We start from the raw sequence: 19,131 nt of genomic DNA on the forward strand, positions 1-19,131 counted from the left end.
ATGGTGAGATGTGTGGTTCAGGGAGGGAGATATCAGAAAGAGGCAGAAAGAAACTTTTGGGTGAAGGTTATGGTCTTGTTTGTTATCTCAGTTGTGATGATGATTTCGTAGGTACATACAGACTGCAAAACTTAATCAAATTGTAAACTTTAAATATATCCTAAGGGCACTGAGGTGGTTCAGTCAGTTAAGTGTCTCACTCTTTTTTTTTTTTTTTTAAGATTTTATTGATTCATTTGACAGAGAGAAACGCAGTGAGAGAGGGAACACAAGCAGGGGGGGTGGGAGAGGGAGAAGCAGGCTTCCGGCAGAGCAGGGAGCTTGACGCGAGACCTGATTCCAGGACTCCGGGATCATGACTTGAACCAAGGGCAGACATCTAATAGCCAAGCTACCCAGATGCCCCAAGTGCCTGACTCTTGATTTGAGCTTAGGTCATGGTCTCAGGATTGTGGGATTGAGCCCAGCATCAATTCCACCAGCCCTCAGCATGGAGTCTGCTTGGGATTCTCTCTCTCTCTCCCTCTTTCTCTGCCCTACCCCCTATTCATGCTCTCAAACAAATAAATAAATCTCTTAAAATAACAGAATAGAAAAGTGTTTATTATTTGCCAGTTATACTTCAAAAAAGTCTATTATGAATATGCATGTATAATGTGCATACACACATATATAAGAAGAGAATGAGGAAACCTTAGCAGTTGCTGAATCTAAGACAGTGGTGAGTATGAGAGTGTTCATTAAACTATTCTCAACTACTTTGTGTATTTGAAACTTTTCATGATAAAAAGTTGGGGAGGGGGGAAAAAATGAAAAGAACTCACACCTGTTGAGCACACTATACATTAGGCAAGGTCTCATCTGGAGTTTATGCTGGGTTCCTCCTAGGATCCCATGCTGAGTCATCTGGAAGCCTTTTGGGGGTGGGGTTGGAACCACCACATTCTTGCAAGAGAAGCACAGGGTCTGGTGAGGAAGACTTCATCCCAAATAAGACAGAGATGAAGTGTTCCACTCTTGGATTCACACAAACAACTCAGATGTGCAAAAAAAAAGTTAAATGTTTTCTGTAACTTACCTATTCTTTGAGCTTCCTATGTGACAAACACCAGGGGGGGAAGTTAAACATGTCAGTTAAAGGTAATTTTCCTTTCCAGTATAAAATAGTGTCTTTCAGGTAAACACTTAGTCTCTTTTGGATAAATGCAGTTGACCCTTGAACACAACAACACAGGTGTTGGGGGTACTGATACCCACACAGCTGAAAATCTATATATAACTTTTGACTCTCCCAAAACTTAACTACCAATAATAGACTTCTGTTAACATACTGATAACATAAATAGTCAATTAACACATATTTTGTATGTTATATGTACTAAACATGGTATTCTTACTATGAAGTAATCCAGAGGAAAGAAAATATTAAGAAAATCACAAAGAAGAGAAAATACATTATCAGTACAGTACAGTATTTTTTGAAAAAAAAAATCCATGCATAAGTGGACCTATACAGTTGAAACCCATGTTGTTCAAAAGTCAACTGTATTCAGTTCTCAGGCTTTCTTTTCTCTCTCATCTCTTCTCTTCTTCCAGGGTAACAAAAACCAAAGGCAGCTCATACCACACCCTGGAAGTGGCCAGAGAAGTTCCTGGACTATGTATTTCCTCCAAGGTCCTGAAGATTTCCTCCATGATGGTCTTCAGTCTTCCTGGCAGCTGGGCAGTCACCTGCTACACTGGGCTCCACACTCTTATCCTCCCTTATCCTGACCTCAGGCTTCTTCTTGTTTGCTCCAGCTCTCTGCTGGAGAACCACCCCTTTGGGCTGGGACACTCAGGGGGCCGTGTGTGTACTGATTTGCAAGACGTGACTGGAAGACTGCCCACAGACCCATGCCTGGCTATTGCTGCTCGAGTACTAGTTTCCCAGAGCTGCCATGACAAATTCTCACAAACTGGGTAGCTTTTAACAACAGAAATTTATCCTTTCATATCCCTGGGGGCCAGAAATCTGAAATCAAGATGTTGCAGGCTTGATTCCTGCTGTGGGATTGAAGGAAGAATCTGTTCTGTTCCAGGACTCTCTCAAAGCTTCTAGTGGCCACTGGCAATGCTTGGTATTCTTTGGCTTACAGCTGAAGAACTCTAATTCCTGCTCCTCTCTTCATAGGCCTCTTCTCCCCATCTCTCTCTTTCTGTCTCTAATAAGGATGTTCATCATTTGATTTAAGGCCCAACCTAATCCTGGATGATATAATCTCAAGGCCCTTACCTTAATTACATCAGAAAGAATTTTATTCCAAATAAAGTCACATTCTGAAGTTTTGGGTAGACATATCCCTTGGAGCCCAAAATTCAACCGTCTACCATGCTGAACTCAAAGCTTCTCTTCATCTTGGCATCCTCCCAAGCTATGTTCAGAAAGGTGAGACTCCAGCCTCCAATACTTTGATTCCTCTAGATCTCTCTGAGACTTTCTGTTGCTCCCATAATGCCTCTCAAGATGTGATCTCAAGAGGGACAGGAGAAGGACACCTTCTTCTTCTCTAGGCATTGGTTGAAAACCAATTAAACCATAAGTTCAAAATTAATTTTGAAACAACCAATATTCCAAGTAAGCACTCAATAAATGGTCCCCATTGTGACAGTGTTGATAATTATTATTGTGATCATAATTATCACATAAAATGAAAACCCAGAGTCAAGATGGCGGAGAAGTAGCAAGCTGAGACTGCTTCAGCTAGCCGGAGATCAGCTAGATAGCTTATCTAAAGATTGCAAACACCTGAAAATCCATCGGCAGATCGAAGAGAAGAAGAACAGCAATTCTGGAAACAGAAAAACAACCACTTTCTGAAAGGTAGGACCGGCGGAGAAGTGAATCCAAAGCGACGGGAAGATAGACCCCAGGGGGAGGGGCCGGCTCCCGGCAAGCGGCGGAGCAACGGCGCACAAAATCAGGACTTTTAAAAGTCTGTTCCGCTGAGGGACATCGCTCCAGAGGCTAAACCGGGGCGAAGCCCACGCGGGGTCAGCGTGGCCTCAGGTCCCGCAGGGTCACAGAAGGATCGGGGGTGTCTGAGTGTCGCAGAGCTTGCGGGTATTGGAACGGGAAAGCCGGCTACAGAGACAGAGCCGACAGTAAGCTCGCAGCTCCGTGTTACCTTGAACCGGTCGCAGGCTCGGTGAGCTCGGAGCGCGGCCGGAGGTCAGGCAGACGGGAGTAACTGGGCGCTGTTCTCTGAGGGCGCACTGAGGAGTGGGGCCCTGGGCTCTCGGCTCCTCCGGGCCGGAGACCAGGAGGCCGCCATTTGTATTCCCGTCCTCTGGAACTCTACGGAAAGCGCTCAGGGAACAAAAGCTCCTGAAAGCAAACCCGAGCGGATTACTCACCCCGGCCCCGGGTAAGGGCGGTGTAATTCCGCCTGGGGCAAAGACACTTGAGAATCACTACAACAGGCCCCTCCCCCAGAAGATCAACAAGAAATCCAGCCGAGACCAAGTTCACCTACCAAGGAGTGCGGTTTCAATACCAAGGAGAGCAGCAGAATTCCAGAGGAGGAGAAAGCCAAGCACGGAACTCATGGCTTTTTTCCTGTGATTTTTTTTAGTCTTGCAGTTAATTTAATTTTTTCTTTTTCATTTTTTTTTTTTTTCTCGCCTTCGGGTAAAATTTTTTTTTTTTTTAACTGTTACCTTTTTCTTTTTTAACGATTTTTTACTAGTTTATCTAATATATATATATATTTTTTTACATTTTTCTTAGGTGTTTTCTTTTTTAAAAAAAATTCTTTTCTTTTCTTTTCTTTTTTTTTTTTTTCTTTTTTCTTTCTTCCTTTTTGAACCTCTTTTTATCCCCTTTCTCCCCACTCACGATTTTGGATCTCTTCTAATTTGGCTAAAGCATATTTTCCTGGGGTTGTTGCCACCCTTTTAGTATTTTACTTGCCCCTTCATTTACTCTTATCTGGACAAAATGACAAGACGTAAAAATTCACCACAAAAAAAAGAACAAGAGGCAGTACCGAAGGCTAGGGACCTAATCAATACAGACATCAGTAATATGTCAGATCTAGAGTTCAGAATGACAATTCTCAAGGTTCTAGCCGGGCTCGAAAAAGGCATGGAAGATATTAGAGAAACCCTCTCGAGAGATATAAAAGCCCTTTCTGGAGAAATAAAAGAACTAAAATCTAACCAAGTTGAAATAAAAAAAGCTATTAATGAGGTGCAATCAAAAATGGAGGCTCTCACTGCTAGGATAAATGAGGCAGAAGAAAGAATTAGTGATATAGAAGACCAAATGACAGAGAATAAAGAAGCTGATCAAAAGAGGGACAAACAGCTACTGGACCACGAGGGGAGAATTCGAGAAATAAGTGACACCATAAGACGAAACAACATTAGAATAATTGGGATTCCAGAAGAAGAAGAAAGTGAGAGGGGAGCAGAAGGTATACTGGAGAGAATTATTGGGGAGAATTTCCCCAATATGGCAAAGGGAACGAGCATCAAAATTCAGGAGGTTCAGAGAATGCCCCTCAAAATCAATAAGAATAGGCCCACACCCCGTCACCTAATAGTAAAATTTACAAGTCTCAATGACAAAGAGAAAATCCTGAAAGCAGCCCGGGAAAAGAAGTCTGTAACATACAATGGTAAAAATATTAGATTGGCAGCTGACTTATCCACAGAGACCTGGCAGGCCAGAAAGAGCTGGCATGATATTTTCAGAGCACTAAATGAGAAAAACATGCAGCCAAGAATACTATATCCAGCTAGGCTATCATTGAAAATAGAAGGAGAGATTAAAAGCTTCCAGGACAAACAACAACTGAAAGAATTTGCAAATACCAAACCAGCTCTACAGGAAATCTTGAAAGGGGTCCTCTAAGCAAAGAGAGAGCCTACAAGTGGTAGATCAGAAAGGAACAGAGACCATATACAGTAACAGTCACCTTACAGGCAATACAATGGCACTAAATTCATATCTCTCAATAGTTACCCTGAATGTGAATGGGCTAAATGCCCCTGTCAAAAGACACAGGGTATCAGAATGGATAAAAAAACAAAACCCATCTATATGTTGCCTCCAAGAAACACATTTTAAGCCCGAAGACACCTCCAGATTTAAAGTGAGGGGGTGGAAAAGAATTTACCATGCTAATGGACATCAGAAGAAAGCAGGAGTGGCAATCCTTATATCAGATCAATTAGATTTTAAGCCAAAGACTATAATAAGAGATGAGGAAGGACACTATATCATACTCAAAGGGTCTGTCCAACAAGAAGATCTAACAATTTTAAATATCTATGCCCCCAACGTGGGAGCAGCCAACTATATAAACCAATTAATAACAAAATCAAAGAAACACATCAACAATAATACAATAATAGTAGGGGACTTTAACACTCCCCTCACTGAAATGGACAGGTCATCCAAGCAAAAGATCAGCAAGGAAATAAAAGCCTTAAACGACACACTGGACCAGATGGACATCACAGATATATTCAGAATATTTCATCCCAAAGCAACAGAATACACATTCTTCTCTAGTGCACATGGAACATTCTCCAGAATAGATCACATCCTCGGTCCTAAATCAGGACTCAACCGGTATCAAAAGATTGGGATCATTCCCTGCATATTTTCAGACCACAATGCTCTAAAGCTAGAACTCAACCACAAAAGGAAGTTTGGAAAGAACCCAAATACATGGAGACTAAACAGTATCCTTCTAAAGAATGAATGGGTCAACCGGGAAATTAAAGAAGAATTGAAAAAAATCATGGAAACAAATGATAATGAAAATACAACGGTTCAAAATCTGTGGGACACAACAAAGGCAGTCCTGAGAGGAAAATATATAGCGGTACAAGCCTTTCTCAAGAAACAAGAAAGGTCTCAGGTACACAACCTAACCCTACACCTAAAGGAGCTGGAGAAAGAACAAGAAAGAAACCCTAAGCCCAGCAGGAGAAGAGAAATCATAAAGATCAGAGCAGAAATCAATGAAATAGAAACCAAAAAAACAATAGAACAAATCAACGAAACTAGGAGCTGGTTCTTTGAAAGAATTAATAAAATTGATAAACCCCTGGCCCGACTTATCAAAAAGAAAAGAGAAAGGACCCAAATAAATAAAATCATGAATGAAAGAGGAGAGATCACAACTAACACCAAGGAAATACAAACTATTATAAGTACATACTATGAGCAACTCTACGGCAATAAATTTGACAATCTGGAAGAAATGGATGCATTCCTAGAAACATATAAACTACCACAACTGAACCATGAAGAAATAGAAAGCCTGAACAGACCCATAACCAGTAAGGAGATTGAAACAGTCATTAAAAATCTCCAAACAAACAAAAGCCCAGGGCCAGACGGCTTCCCGGGGGAATTCTACCAAACATTTAAAGAAGAACTAATTCCTATTCTCCTGAAACTGTTCCAAAAAATAGAAATGGAAGGAAAACTTCCAAACTCATTTTATGAGGCCAGCATCACCTTGATCCCAAAACCAGACAAGGATCCCACCAAAAAAGAGAGCTATATACCGATATCCTTGATGAACACAGATGCGAAAATACTCAACAAAATACTAGCCAATCGGATTCAACAGTACATTAAAAAGATTATTCACCACGACCAAGTGGGATTTATTCCAGGGCTGCAAGGTTGGTTCAACATCCGCAAATCAGTCAATGTGATACAACACATCAATAAAAGTAAGAACAAGAACCATATGATACTCTCAATAGATGCTGAAAAAGCATTTGACAAAGTACAACATCCCTTCCTGATCAAAACTCTTCAAAGTGTAGGGATAGAGGGCACATACCTCAATATCATCAAAGCCATCTATGAAAAACCCACCGCAAATATCATTCTCAATGGAGAAAAACTGAAAGCTTTTCCGCTAAGGTCAGGAACACGGCAGGGATGTCCATTATCACCACTGCTATTCAACATCGTACTAGAGGTCCTAGCCTCAGCAATCAGACAACAAAAGGAAATTAAAGGCATCCAAATCGACAAAGAAGAAGTCAAATTATCACTCTTCGCAGATGATATGATACTATATGTGGAAAACCCAAAAGACTCCACTCCAAAACTGCTAGAACTTATACAGGAATTCAGTAAAGTGTCAGGATATAAAATCAATGCACAGAAATCAGTTGCATTTCTCTACACCAACAGCAAGACAGAAGAAAGAGATATTAAGGAGTCAATCCCATTTACAATTGCATCCAAAACCATAAGATACCTAGGAATAAACCTAACCAAAGAGACACAGAATCTATACTCAGAAAACTATAAAGTACTCATGAAAGAAATTGAGGAAGACACAAAGAAATGGAAAAATGTTCCATGCTCCTGGATTGGAAGAATAAATATTGTGAAAATGTCTATGCTACCTAAAGCAATCTACACATTTAATGCAATTCCTATCAAAGTACCATCCATCTTTTTCAAAGAAATGGAACAAATAATTCTAAAATTTATATGGAACCAGAAAAGACCTCGAATAGCCAAAGGGATATTGAAAAAGAAAGCCAACGTTGGTGGCATCACAATTCCGGACTTCAAGCTCTATTACAAAGCTGTCATCATCAAGACAGCATGGTACTGGCACCAAAACAGACACATAGATCAATGGAACAGAATAGAGAGCCCAGAAATAGACCCTCAACTCTACAGTCAACTAATCTTCGACAAAGCAGGAAAGAATGTCCAATGGAAAAAAGACAGCCTCTTCAATAAATGGTGCTGGGAAAATTGGACAGCCACATGCAGAAAAATGAAATTGGACCATTTCCTTACACCACACACAAAAATAGACTCAAAATGGATGAAGGACCTCAATGTACGAAAGGAATCCATCAAAATCCTTGAGGAGAACACGGGCAGCAACCTCTTCGACCTCTGCCGCAGCAACATCTTCCTAGGAACAACGCAAAAGGCAAGGGAAGCAAGGGAAAAAATGAACTATTGGGATTTCATCAAGATCAAAAGCTTTTGCACAACAAAGGAAACAGTTAACAAAATCAAAAGACAACTGACAGAATGGGAGAAGATATTTGCAAACGACATATCAGATAAAGGACCAGTGTCCAGAATCTATAAAGAACTTAGCAAACTCAACACCCAAAGAATAAATAATCCAATCAAGAAATGGGCAGAGGACATGAACAGACATTTCTGCAAAGAAGACATCCAGATGGCGAACAGACACATGAAAAAGTGCTCCATATCACTCGGCATCAGGGAAATACAAATCAAAACCACAATGCGATATCACCTCACACCAGTCAGAATGGCTAAAATCAACAAGTCAGGAAATGAGAGATGCTGGCGAGGATGCGGAGAAAGGGGAACCCTCCTACACTGTTGGTGGGAATGCAAGCTGGTGCAGCCACTCTGGAAAACAGCATGGAGGTTCCTCAAAATGTTGAAAATAGAACTGCCCTATGACCCAGCAATTGCACTATTGGGTATTTACCCTAAAGATACAAATGTAGTGATCCAAAGGGGCACATGCACCCGAATGTTTATAGCAGCAATGTCCACAATAGCCAAACTATGGAAAGAACCTAGATGTCCATCAACAGATGAATGGATCAAGAAGATGTGGTATATATACACAATGGAATACTATGCAGCCATCAAAAGAAATGAAATCTTGCCATTTGCAACAACATGGATGGAACTAGAGGGTATCATGCTTAGCGAAATAAGTCAAGCAGAGAAAGACAACTATCATATGATCTCCCTGATATGAGGAAGTGGTGATGCAACATGGAGGCTTAAGTGGGTAGAAGAATAAATGAAACAAGATGGGATTGGGAGGGAGACAAACCATAAGTGACTCTTAATCTCACAAAACAAACTGAGGGTTGCCGGGGGGAGGGGGTTGGGGAGAAGGGGGTGGGATTATGGACATTGGGGAGGGTATGTGATTTGGTGAGTGCTGTGAAGTGTGTAAACCTGGTGATTCACAGACCTGGGGATAAAAATATATGTATATAAAAAATATAAAAAATAAATAAATAAATAAATAAATAAATAAAAAAAAAAAAAAAAAAAAAAAAAATATATGATTATAAAAAATAAAAAATTAAAAAAAAATAAAATAAAAATGAAAACCCAGAATTGAAATCATCTTATGTCATTGTATATCAAAAATAACCACTCTCAAGTTATGAACAAATGTAGTATTTCTAGTTTATATAAAAACACTATTGATACCTGCTTGTACTCATTATGATTGACATCAAAGTTATGAAGACACAATATATGAGATGTATAAGCCTGTGTTTTATAAAAATAAATGTCACTGCAGAAGCCTGCCATTGAACATCTGTTTATTTTCTTCTGAGCTTCAAACCCTCACATGAATGAGTAAGCCTTCACAAAGGTGGTAGTGTCCTGCCATTGGTAATTATTATTATTATTATCATTATTATTATTATTTTAAGATTTTATTTGTTTATTTGACAGACAGAGATCACAATAGACAGAGAGGCAGGCAGAGAGAGAGGGAAGCAGGCTCCCTGCTGAGCGGAAAGCCCAATGCGGGACTCAATCCAAGGACCCTGAGATCATGACCTGAGCCGAAGGCAGCGGCTTAACCCACTGAGCCACCCAGGCGCCCGGTAATTATTATTTTAAGACCCAACAGCTAATATTGTCTCTCAGGAAATAGATTCAGTAACATTTAGTTTTTCCACCTTTAGAAGAAAAGAACAAAATCCCCAACAGAAAACTCTCCCAACTTAGTTCTCTGCTCTTGCTGCCCTGAAGTTATTTCCCACACACACCATTGATAGACAGAAATGGAACCACTCTTTTGTTCACAGACTATTCATTTGCTCACATGTTCATAAGTAGTCATTGAGTGCCTACCATGTGCAGGCATTGGTGACAACCTGGTGAACTGGACAGGCCCTACCTCACAGAGCTCACAGTACAGCAGGAAAGAGACAAACAAAGGAGGGAGTGGGAATGAATCTTGCTCCTCATATTCAGTGGTGAAAAATAACCCAACCTACTTTCCAATTCAAGCTCCCATTCCCCCAGAGTAACAGAAACTTCATCTCGGCCCATTAGAGACTTCCTCTTTTCATGGGTTGCATATAATTTTGGAGATGGGTCATAGAAAGTATTGAGGAGTTCATAAGGTTGGATTAGGAAGGTGACACTGTCTCCTGAGGCCACTTGAGGCTACCTGAGCACATGCATCTGCTGAGACATCCAGCATTCCATCTGATGCATTCCATCTTCCAGCCTACACAGTCACCACTTAGAGGTGACCACTGATTCATCTCTGCAGACTTTTATGTCCAGCAGTTCTGTATTCTGTGCCTAAGCTGTGCTTGTAGGGATATGAATTACTCTGCCACGTGGTGTTCTGAGACCCTAGACTCACACCATACCTGTTTATCTGCTAGAGTTCTGCTACCAACCTGGGTCTCCATATTTGTGCTCAGATTCCACAAACCTGTCTATATTAGGTCTTTCTGCCACCCATCCTCATTCTGTCACTAAACAGTTTGCTGAAAGTCTCTAGCCTGAAACCTTTCTCATGGCAATGCAGAGATCCACTTTCCTCCCATTTTGTGGCTTCACTGTCCTCTGTGTCTTTAGCATCCTCTCCATGCAGTCAGCTGTGGAGAAGATGAAGCGTGGGGGACTGATTGGGAGTCACTGGGTCCAGGTAAGGAAGAGCAGAGATCATTTTTATCAACAATCCATAGGTCTGTCCATGGGTCACACTTAGTTATTGTCTCACCTGACTGCAAAGGAATCTGAAAAGTGTCAGCTAGCTGTGTGTCCAAAAAGAAAAAGAAACAGGTTTTGGTGAGCACAGTAGCAAATTCTGCCATGGGGGAAGCCCTTCTTCCTCCAAAATGTTGAAGGAGTCTTTTGTTTTCTATTCTCCACGTTGTTTCTCTGAAGCAATGAGAGTATTATAGCCTCACAGGGAGGTTATGATATATTTCCCAGCCACACACATCATTTAAACTGTTGTGAGTGCTTTGCCAGTAGAAGTATGGGTTGCTCTGGGAGCACACATAGGTCTTAAGGTAATTCAGCAAGTGAAAATGGAGAAAAGACTGATTTGGGGCTGATGGAGCAAAGCAGGTATTAGGAGTCCAAAGCATTGCGTCAGAAGAACAACAAGGCTGGGAAGATTGGGTAATGTGATCCCCTATTGATGACTTATACCACATCATCTAATTAATTTGGCACTTAAATAATGCCAAAGTATTCCTTTTATTAAGGAGACTTTCCTCACTAAAGATTTTTACTCTAGATGTAGCTGGCAGATAGTAGGCCTCGCCCCATTCACTGGGTTGCTCACTTTCAAAGCGTGTGACATGGAAACTAACAATAGTTAAAATACGCCATTTGGGGGGATGTGGGTGGCTCATTCTGTTAAGCATCTGACTCTTGATTTTAGTTCAGGTCATGATCTCAGGGTTCAGAGATCCAGCCCTTCACTGGGCTCTGCACTCAGGCGTAGTTTGCTGGAGATTCTCTCTCTCCATCTGCCTCTCCTCTTCCTCAACGTCTCTCCCTCTCTTTCAAAAAAAAAAATTATATATATATATAGATATAGATATAGATATAGATATAGATATAGATAGCCATTTTGTGTAGCCTTCATGTTTGCATCACCTCATACACAGCCCTGACCAACAAAACAACTTGGAAATATTTGTTGAGGGCTCACCATATACCAGCATTGTCCAATGACCGAGGATAAGTTTTAAAAAGAAAAAAAAATTCATAAAGCAATGTCCTTCCTTTTTTAATTTAATTATAGAAATACTGCTAATAGTCACTTACCCTTTCTCTCACTGTTTCAACGAGGTGGTTCTGACGAAGAAGAAATCAAAGACGAGAGTAGACAGAGAAAGTGTTAATTGAAAAGGACACAAACCAACCCAGGGAAGAGAAGGGAAGAAAGGGTTGGAGTAGGCTGCTACGAATTGATATCAACTGAGACCAAGTCACAAGGGAATACAATGCAAGTAGATGAAAATGAGGTTAGAAGGCGATGAGGGCAGATGAAGGACAGATGAAGGACAGATTTGGACGGAGGATAGATGAAGAAGAGCAAAGGGAATCTGGACTGTGTCAACTACTCCAAAGTTTGTGCAAACCATGTGCTGATCAACATCTTGATTTTGTAAGTTATAGACCATTCTATAAAACTCTCAAATTGGGAAGTATAGAAAAGGGAAGAATTCTCGGTATAAATGCTATTGGCTAAATACCCTAATGTATCAACAGAACTATTTCTAATTTCCAGCACATACCCACGTATGTGTATGTGTGCACACGGTATCCTCAGAAGACTTTATAAGGGGCATGGAGAATTCATTAGGAACCACAATGAAATTTTTAAGAGAAAAACTTCATAACAGGGAAATTAAATGCTAAATCTGTGATATTCCCTAGTCATAGCGGGATGTAGCCTGTATAAAAGAACGATAATGAGCTTTCAGAATCAAAAATAATTGGATTCCCTACATTCTGTGCTCTGTTGGTCAAATCAAATTGCTTAAGCTCTCTGAACCCCAATGTACTTATCTAACAGGATGAAAATAATCTCTTCATCACTAGAAATATGGTATTAAATGAGATAGCAGCTGTGAACACCCAGCACTGCTCTAGCACATCATGTGTGATCAATAAATGATAATCCCCTTATATTCCCTAATGCTGATGTGGAATTAATAAACACCAGGCTTGCCATTTGGACATTCACAACATAGCACAAGGCCCAGTGGTGGTAAGCCTTGGAAAGAAAGATACTGAGAATGGTCTGAGATAGACAATAAGATGAGGAAGCCCCAGCAAGGGTCACATGATGGAAGGGGTTACTTTGTATTTCAATCATAAGCAAAATTCAAATTATCATCAACAGCATTGGCACAAGAAGGATAAAATGCTCTAATATAATAGGCCTGAACTTTTTTCATCTTAAGAATTTGAGAAATTGGGGGGCACCTGGGTGGCTCCGTGGGTTAAGCCCCCGCCTTCAGCTCAGGTCATGATCTCAGGGTCCTGGGATCAAGTCCCGTATTGGGCTCTCTGCTCAGCAGGGAGCCTGCCTCCCTTCCTCTCTCTCTCTCTCTCTCTCTGCCTGCCTCTCCATCTACTTGTGATCTCTCTCTGTCAAATAAATAAATAAAATCTTTTTAAAAAAAAAAAGAATTTGAGAAATTGGGCATCTGGGTAACTCAGTGGGTTAGGCCTCTGCCTTCGGCTCAGGTCGTGATCTCAGGGTCCTGGGATCGAGTTCCACATCGGGCTCTCTATTCAGCAGGGAGCCTGCTTCCTTCCCTCTCTCTCTGCCTGCCTCTTTGCCTACTTGTGATCTCTGTCTGTCAAATAAGTAAATAAAATCTTCTTAAAAAAAGAATTTGATAAATTAATTTTGTCCACTTTTTGCTAATCTCCTTTGGGAGGCAGTAGGAAATGGGAATGGGAAGGGCAAGTGAGGGAATGTTTGAACCAAAATTTGGACAATCATTTAAAAGTTGGTTCTAAAGAAAGAGTCCTTTACTACTGGGCAGGTAATCTGCTCCCAACTACTTTGTATGCTCCAATAACTAAAGGTGACCTCTTCCTTCACCGTTCGCAGATTTGCATTTCCCCCCAGACACAGTCACTCAACTCCCAGTAAGAGCAACACTTCTCTCTCAAACTTTTAAATCAAATGGCTGGAGGCTATACAAAATCCAGAACAACACACAAGCTAAATCATAATTTGTGTCTGGAATACAGTTTGATGTCACAAAATTACAGGGCAACAGAGAAACATTAAAAGATAAATCATGTAGTTTTACTGAAATGATTAAAATAGAGGCAGGATTTGGGAGAGCACCCAAAATACAAAACAAGGTGATCTGAGAATGTTACCTGTGTCCATTTGGCATGTCCATTTTTACTCTATGAAAGAAAAATCTGGAAAGGAGGACGGTGGCAAACGAAACTAACCTAAAGTGTTATGGGTCTGTTTTGGCAAAGCACCGAGAGAGGTGGAATTAGTCAAGACTCATTAGGCAATCACCGTGTCTACAGGGAGGCGGCAGGTGCTCACAGAGCCCTCTCATCAATGTTAGATTCTCAGAAACTCCTGAGGGATGCTTCGTGTGTCTTGATAGTTTCTCCAAACGCCGAACAAAGACTAGGCAGTATTATCTGCTTCACGAATTTCAAGCCTTTTCAAATGATAAGCAAACCTATATACCAACAATGAACAGACACGATGTGTTGGTGTTCATTGACGCTCTTCCTTCTTGGTGCCATCAGCCCCTCAATCCATAAACTCTTGAGCTCCTTCTGTGCTCCAGCTGCTGATCTGACTGCTTTCAAAAACTTCCCCTTGCAAGGAAGAGCTAAACAGGTAAGTAGAGAGATGTGGTAGTTTCTGATCAGCGAAATGGAAGAGGTAACCAGGAGGCGTAATGAGAGCAGGAGGATCATGTTTAACCTCAGCTGGACAGTGGGGAGTTCAAGAAGTCTTCCTAAAAGAAAATGTGGCACCTGGGTGGCTCAGTGGGTTAAGCCTCTGCCTTTGGCTCAGGTCATGATCCCAGGGTCCTGGGATCCAGCCCCGCATCAGGTTCTCTGCCCAGGAGGGAGCCTGCTTCCCCCTTCTCTCTCTGCCTGCCTCTCTGCCAACTTGTAATCTCTGTCTGACAAATAAAGTATTTAAAAACAAGAACAAAACAACAACAAAAAAAGACTAAACATCTCTCTGACTAGGGGTTGTTTTGTCTTTTGGGGGAGGGGGTAGTGCTAGGTTTTTAAAAGGAAGCAGGAACTGTTTTAACAAATAGATCAGGGCAAGTTAGTGGTGATATGATGGCTCAGGTAGCCAAGAGATGCTGTGGAAAGGCTCAAGGCAAAAACTACCACAGCCTTTGGGGGCTGATATTTAGGGCTCCATCTAGTACGGAGTGGAGAGCACAAAGGGTTAAGGATGGTGAGAGAAGTGCTGAGAAGTCAGCCAGGTTAAAGAGACCAGCAGAAGCCACATCCTGAAGAGCCTTGTATGTCCTAAGGAGTGTGAATTTTATCCTAAAAGCAGTACGAAGTCATAGGATTTTAGCAGGGAAGTTCACAGTTTAAGATTTGTGTTCTTCTCCCTTGCAGCCGAGGTAGAAAATGCCAAGATCACAGTGGTGAAACAGTTTTACTCAAGACAGAATAAAGTGCTGTCACCCTCTCTAGCTCCCTGGAAGTACAGTGCAGGAGAAGAAACATTTGAAGAAAAGAGGAAAGGAAAAGCTCAGTTTAGCGAATGTTAAATTTATGGTGCTTGTGCTACGTCCGAGGGAATGTGTCCACTTTGATTTATGAAAGCGGTTTGGCTGATGGTACAGATCTGGGACTCTGGTGACTGTGGGTGCCATGGAGTCAGGGCTAGTGCTCAGCTGTTATGCACTAGCATAGCTCTGTCAGACACTTATGGCCAGGATCTGTCCTGATTTGTCAGTGTCCACCCATGCCAGGTGCTAAATGTGGTGACTATCAGCCCTGCAGGAGAGAATCCAGAATGACAATAGAGAAGGGTTGAGGGTGGAACCCTAGGAAATGTTCACATGTTTAGGAGAGGACCCGAGATGAAGGGGGGGGAGGGTGGAGGGAGCGAGGAGGAAGAAGGAGAGGTTGAAGATTTATAAGAGTGAACACCAGGAGGAATGTTTCAAACTGAGAATCAATAGTGTCTGGGGAAGGGAAGCATATGAAGAAGAGAAGACACTGAACACATTCATATTTTGAGACACAGATTAAGTAGGTAGAGGAAGGGCAATGCAACCGAAGAGAGCAGAGATGATGAAGAGAATGATGTCGTTAAAGAAATAGGAGAAGATGAGGTACAGAGCCTTCTAACATGTGGATCTTTGTAATTATAGGAGGAGGACATGGGGAAGGATTGAGAGAGGGGATTAACAGACAGTTAGGGAAGTTCCTCTCATGGGATGCTTGTGGCTAGAACTTTAGCGGGGAGCTTTCAGAAAGTTGATGTGTAGGAAACTCAAAGAGAATGTCCTAGGTCGAAGAGTGAAGAGTGTAGAAGAAACTCGCTAGAGCTAGTTGGAGAATGTATACTTAGAGATGCTCACCGAAGTTTAATCTTGTTTTCCTAATAGCTCTCTAGAGACTGGGTATAAAAACAGGAGAGGCAAACCCCTGGTTTGGCGTAGCAGTGGAATTTTGCTGGAAAGACAAGGAAGCAAGAAAGTTGTCAAAGAACATTATCAATGACATCGTGACGTCTACGCTTTGAGACAGGAAAAGAGATGAAGGAGAGCAAGGAGGAACAGATGATCCAAAAAAAAATTGGAGAAGGGGTACAGCATGAGCAAAAAAGGAAGAGGGCTAGAATAATAGGAAAAGGTAATGGAAAAAATGTAGATCTTTAAGATTTTGGTCGAGGAGCTGTTCTGAATGCTGTGAGGTAGTCCAAAGCTGAAAGGGACTACGTGCTGGGGAGCTTGATGGAGCAGCAGAGATGGGAGAACTGAGGAGAGAGGGTGTTGGCTATGCTCTCCACGTCATAGCAATCCTCCGAAGCAACACTTATGCTTTTCTGTGAGTTTCCCATGGGGGTGTGCAATTTACATGCAGAGTCTCACAGCCTTCTTCAAGAAAGCATCATTACTGTGACAAACTAGGGGTCCGAAAGTTAGGCCACTTGCCTCTGGCCACACAACTGCTGGTAGGTCAAGCTGTGTTTCAAACCCAGTTCTCTTTGATTCGAAAGCCTAGGCTCCTTCAGTAATAGTGGGGTTTGAGTTGAAGAGGGAGACAGTGAGCCAGTGCACCCAGAGGTCCCACAGATCTGTCTCTTGTTTCAACAGTGTGTGGACCGAACAGACCCAGGGATGCCCCTCTTTCAGCCTCTGACAACCCTCCAACCTTTTTCTAGTCACAACCTTCAGAGCCATATTCTTTGTCACTCTCTGCCCCTGAGACCAGCCAACACCTTACTCCAGGCTTAGCTCCTACTTGCCGATCGACCAGGAGCTCCCGAATTCAGCAGTATTATTCCACCCAGGTGAAGGCGCGATCAGCTGCCTGGTCAGCAGGCATCTGCGGGCCTCCTGCACCTACCTCTCTCTGGGCGTGTATTTCTGCAGCAAGGATGTGACTCTGGAGGCTGTGGGCCACTTCTTCCACCTGCTGGCTGAGAAGTGTGAGGATACTGAGCTTCTCTTGAAGATGCAAAACCAGTGCAGCAGCCATACCCTCTTCCAGGATGTGCAGAGGCTGTCCCAGGATGAGTGCGTAAGACCTTGGATGCCACAGAAACTGCCTGGTTCTGGAGAAGAACCTGAACCAGGCCCTTTTGGATCTGCATGCCCTGGGTTCTGCCTGGCAAGATCCCCAGCGCTGTGACTTCCTGGTGAAGCACTTCCTGGATGAGGAGGTAAAACTTACTAAGGAGATGAATGACCACCTGACTAATCTCCACAGGCTGGCTGGCTCCCAGGCTGGCCTGGGCAAGTATCTGTCTTCCGAAGGCTCACCCAAGCATGACTGGGAGCCCCAGAAGCCCAGCAGACTTTAGGGGCCACTCTGGGATCCCCCCGGTGCCAGGCTTGAGGGTGAACCTTCCCCGCAGCCACCAGGCACCTTTTAACCACCTGAGAACCCTCTCCCAAGCCTTGAACCAAATGGAAACAATAAAGCTTTTTGAAAAAGGAAGGAAGGAAGGAAGGAAGGAAGGAAGGAAGGAAGGAAGGAAAGAAAGAAGGGAGGGAGGAGGGAAGAGAGAAGGCAGGAGAGAAGGAGGGAGGGGGAGAGAGAGAAGAAAGCAAACAAGCAAGCAAGAAAGAAAGAGAGAGAGAGAGAGGGAGGGAGAGAAGGAGGAAGGGAGGAAGAAAGGATAGAGGGAAGGAAAGGAAAGAAAAGGAAACAAAACAAAACAAAAGGGAAAAAAAGACAAAAAAAAAAAAAAAAGAAAAAAGAAAGAGAAAGAGAAAGAGAGAGGCAGTGAGACGCAGCCGTTACTGAGAGTGAAGAGCAACGAGCTGGGACAGCTGTGTAGAAGAGAGAGCTGAAAGGGCCAACCCCTCAGAGAAAGGCTTTTGCAGGAGCAAGCAGGAGTGCTGGTTGGCTAGGAGCGCTGGGGATTGGGAGAATGCCCTTCTGCCCCCATCCTGAGATGCTGGGGCAATCAGTCCTTTCCAGACTGCAAGCAGAGTGTTGGTAAGAAAGATCATGTTGCTTTCAAAGAAACCTGAGTCTAGATTTGAAGGCAAACATGACACTGGAAATCAGGAGGACCTAGGTGTCTGTAGGAGGAGCCTGCTCTTGCTGAAATGATCACATTTCAGAGGACATTGAATGTCAGCTGACAAAAACAGCTAGGGAAGTGATCCAGCGAGCTCCATAAGGAGAACAATGAAGGCTTCGGCTGCTAGGCAAATCATTCTCATCATTGAAGACTATTAAAGGTTTTGCTGATTATCTCATGTCTCTTAATCGCCATCCTTTATGTTCCTGTGACGTCCGATTTTGTCTTCTATCATGCTATATTTGACTCACATTATTCATTGTTGTATCTATGTCATTACTGAATGCCCAATAAGTGGCTTGTTCATCCTAACCAAGTGCTAAGCACCCTGTAGGTGCCTGATAGGCATTTCTGTGAATCTCTGGAGGAAACGACAAAAGCTTTTAATGTACCATCTGGTGTCCTTTTTCATTATCTCATTACTATATATTTCTGTGGTTTACACATTGTTTTATATTTTCTTTAGGGAACTTGAAGCCCAGGAGGCAGGATGTGCTCTGGGAGAGCTCTAGGGAGTCATAACATAGAGTGTCCAGGAAAAGTGACCTTAGCTTGGCCGCAGCCCTGCCCACCGCACACAGACAACTGGGAGAAGGAAGTGGGTCTTGTGGAATCTTCACAGACCTGAGTTCTCAGGCATGACCCAAAGGTAAGGAGACTTTGCAGCCCACTTTTGTTAGTTAACCAAAGAGAAATGATTTGCTTTGCTGAAATAGAAATTGCATTTTCCAACGAGCATTGAGAATGATTAATAACTCCATTTTTTCCCATCCGTTTCAAGTCTGCCCAGTGTGAC

The 19,131-nt window shown here is 42.4% G+C and overlaps 1 pseudogene; it reads left to right on the top strand.

Annotated features, from left to right (window-relative positions):
• The first annotated feature begins 12,074 nt into the window (after positions 1-12,074).
• LOC131834622 (ferritin light chain-like) lies at positions 12,075-17,606 on the top strand (annotated as a pseudogene).
• The last annotated feature ends 1,525 nt before the right edge of the window (positions 17,607-19,131 follow it).

Source organism: Mustela lutreola, chromosome 6 (assembly GCF_030435805.1).
Source record: "Mustela lutreola isolate mMusLut2 chromosome 6, mMusLut2.pri, whole genome shotgun sequence".
NCBI lineage: Eukaryota > Metazoa > Chordata > Mammalia > Carnivora > Mustelidae > Mustela > Mustela lutreola.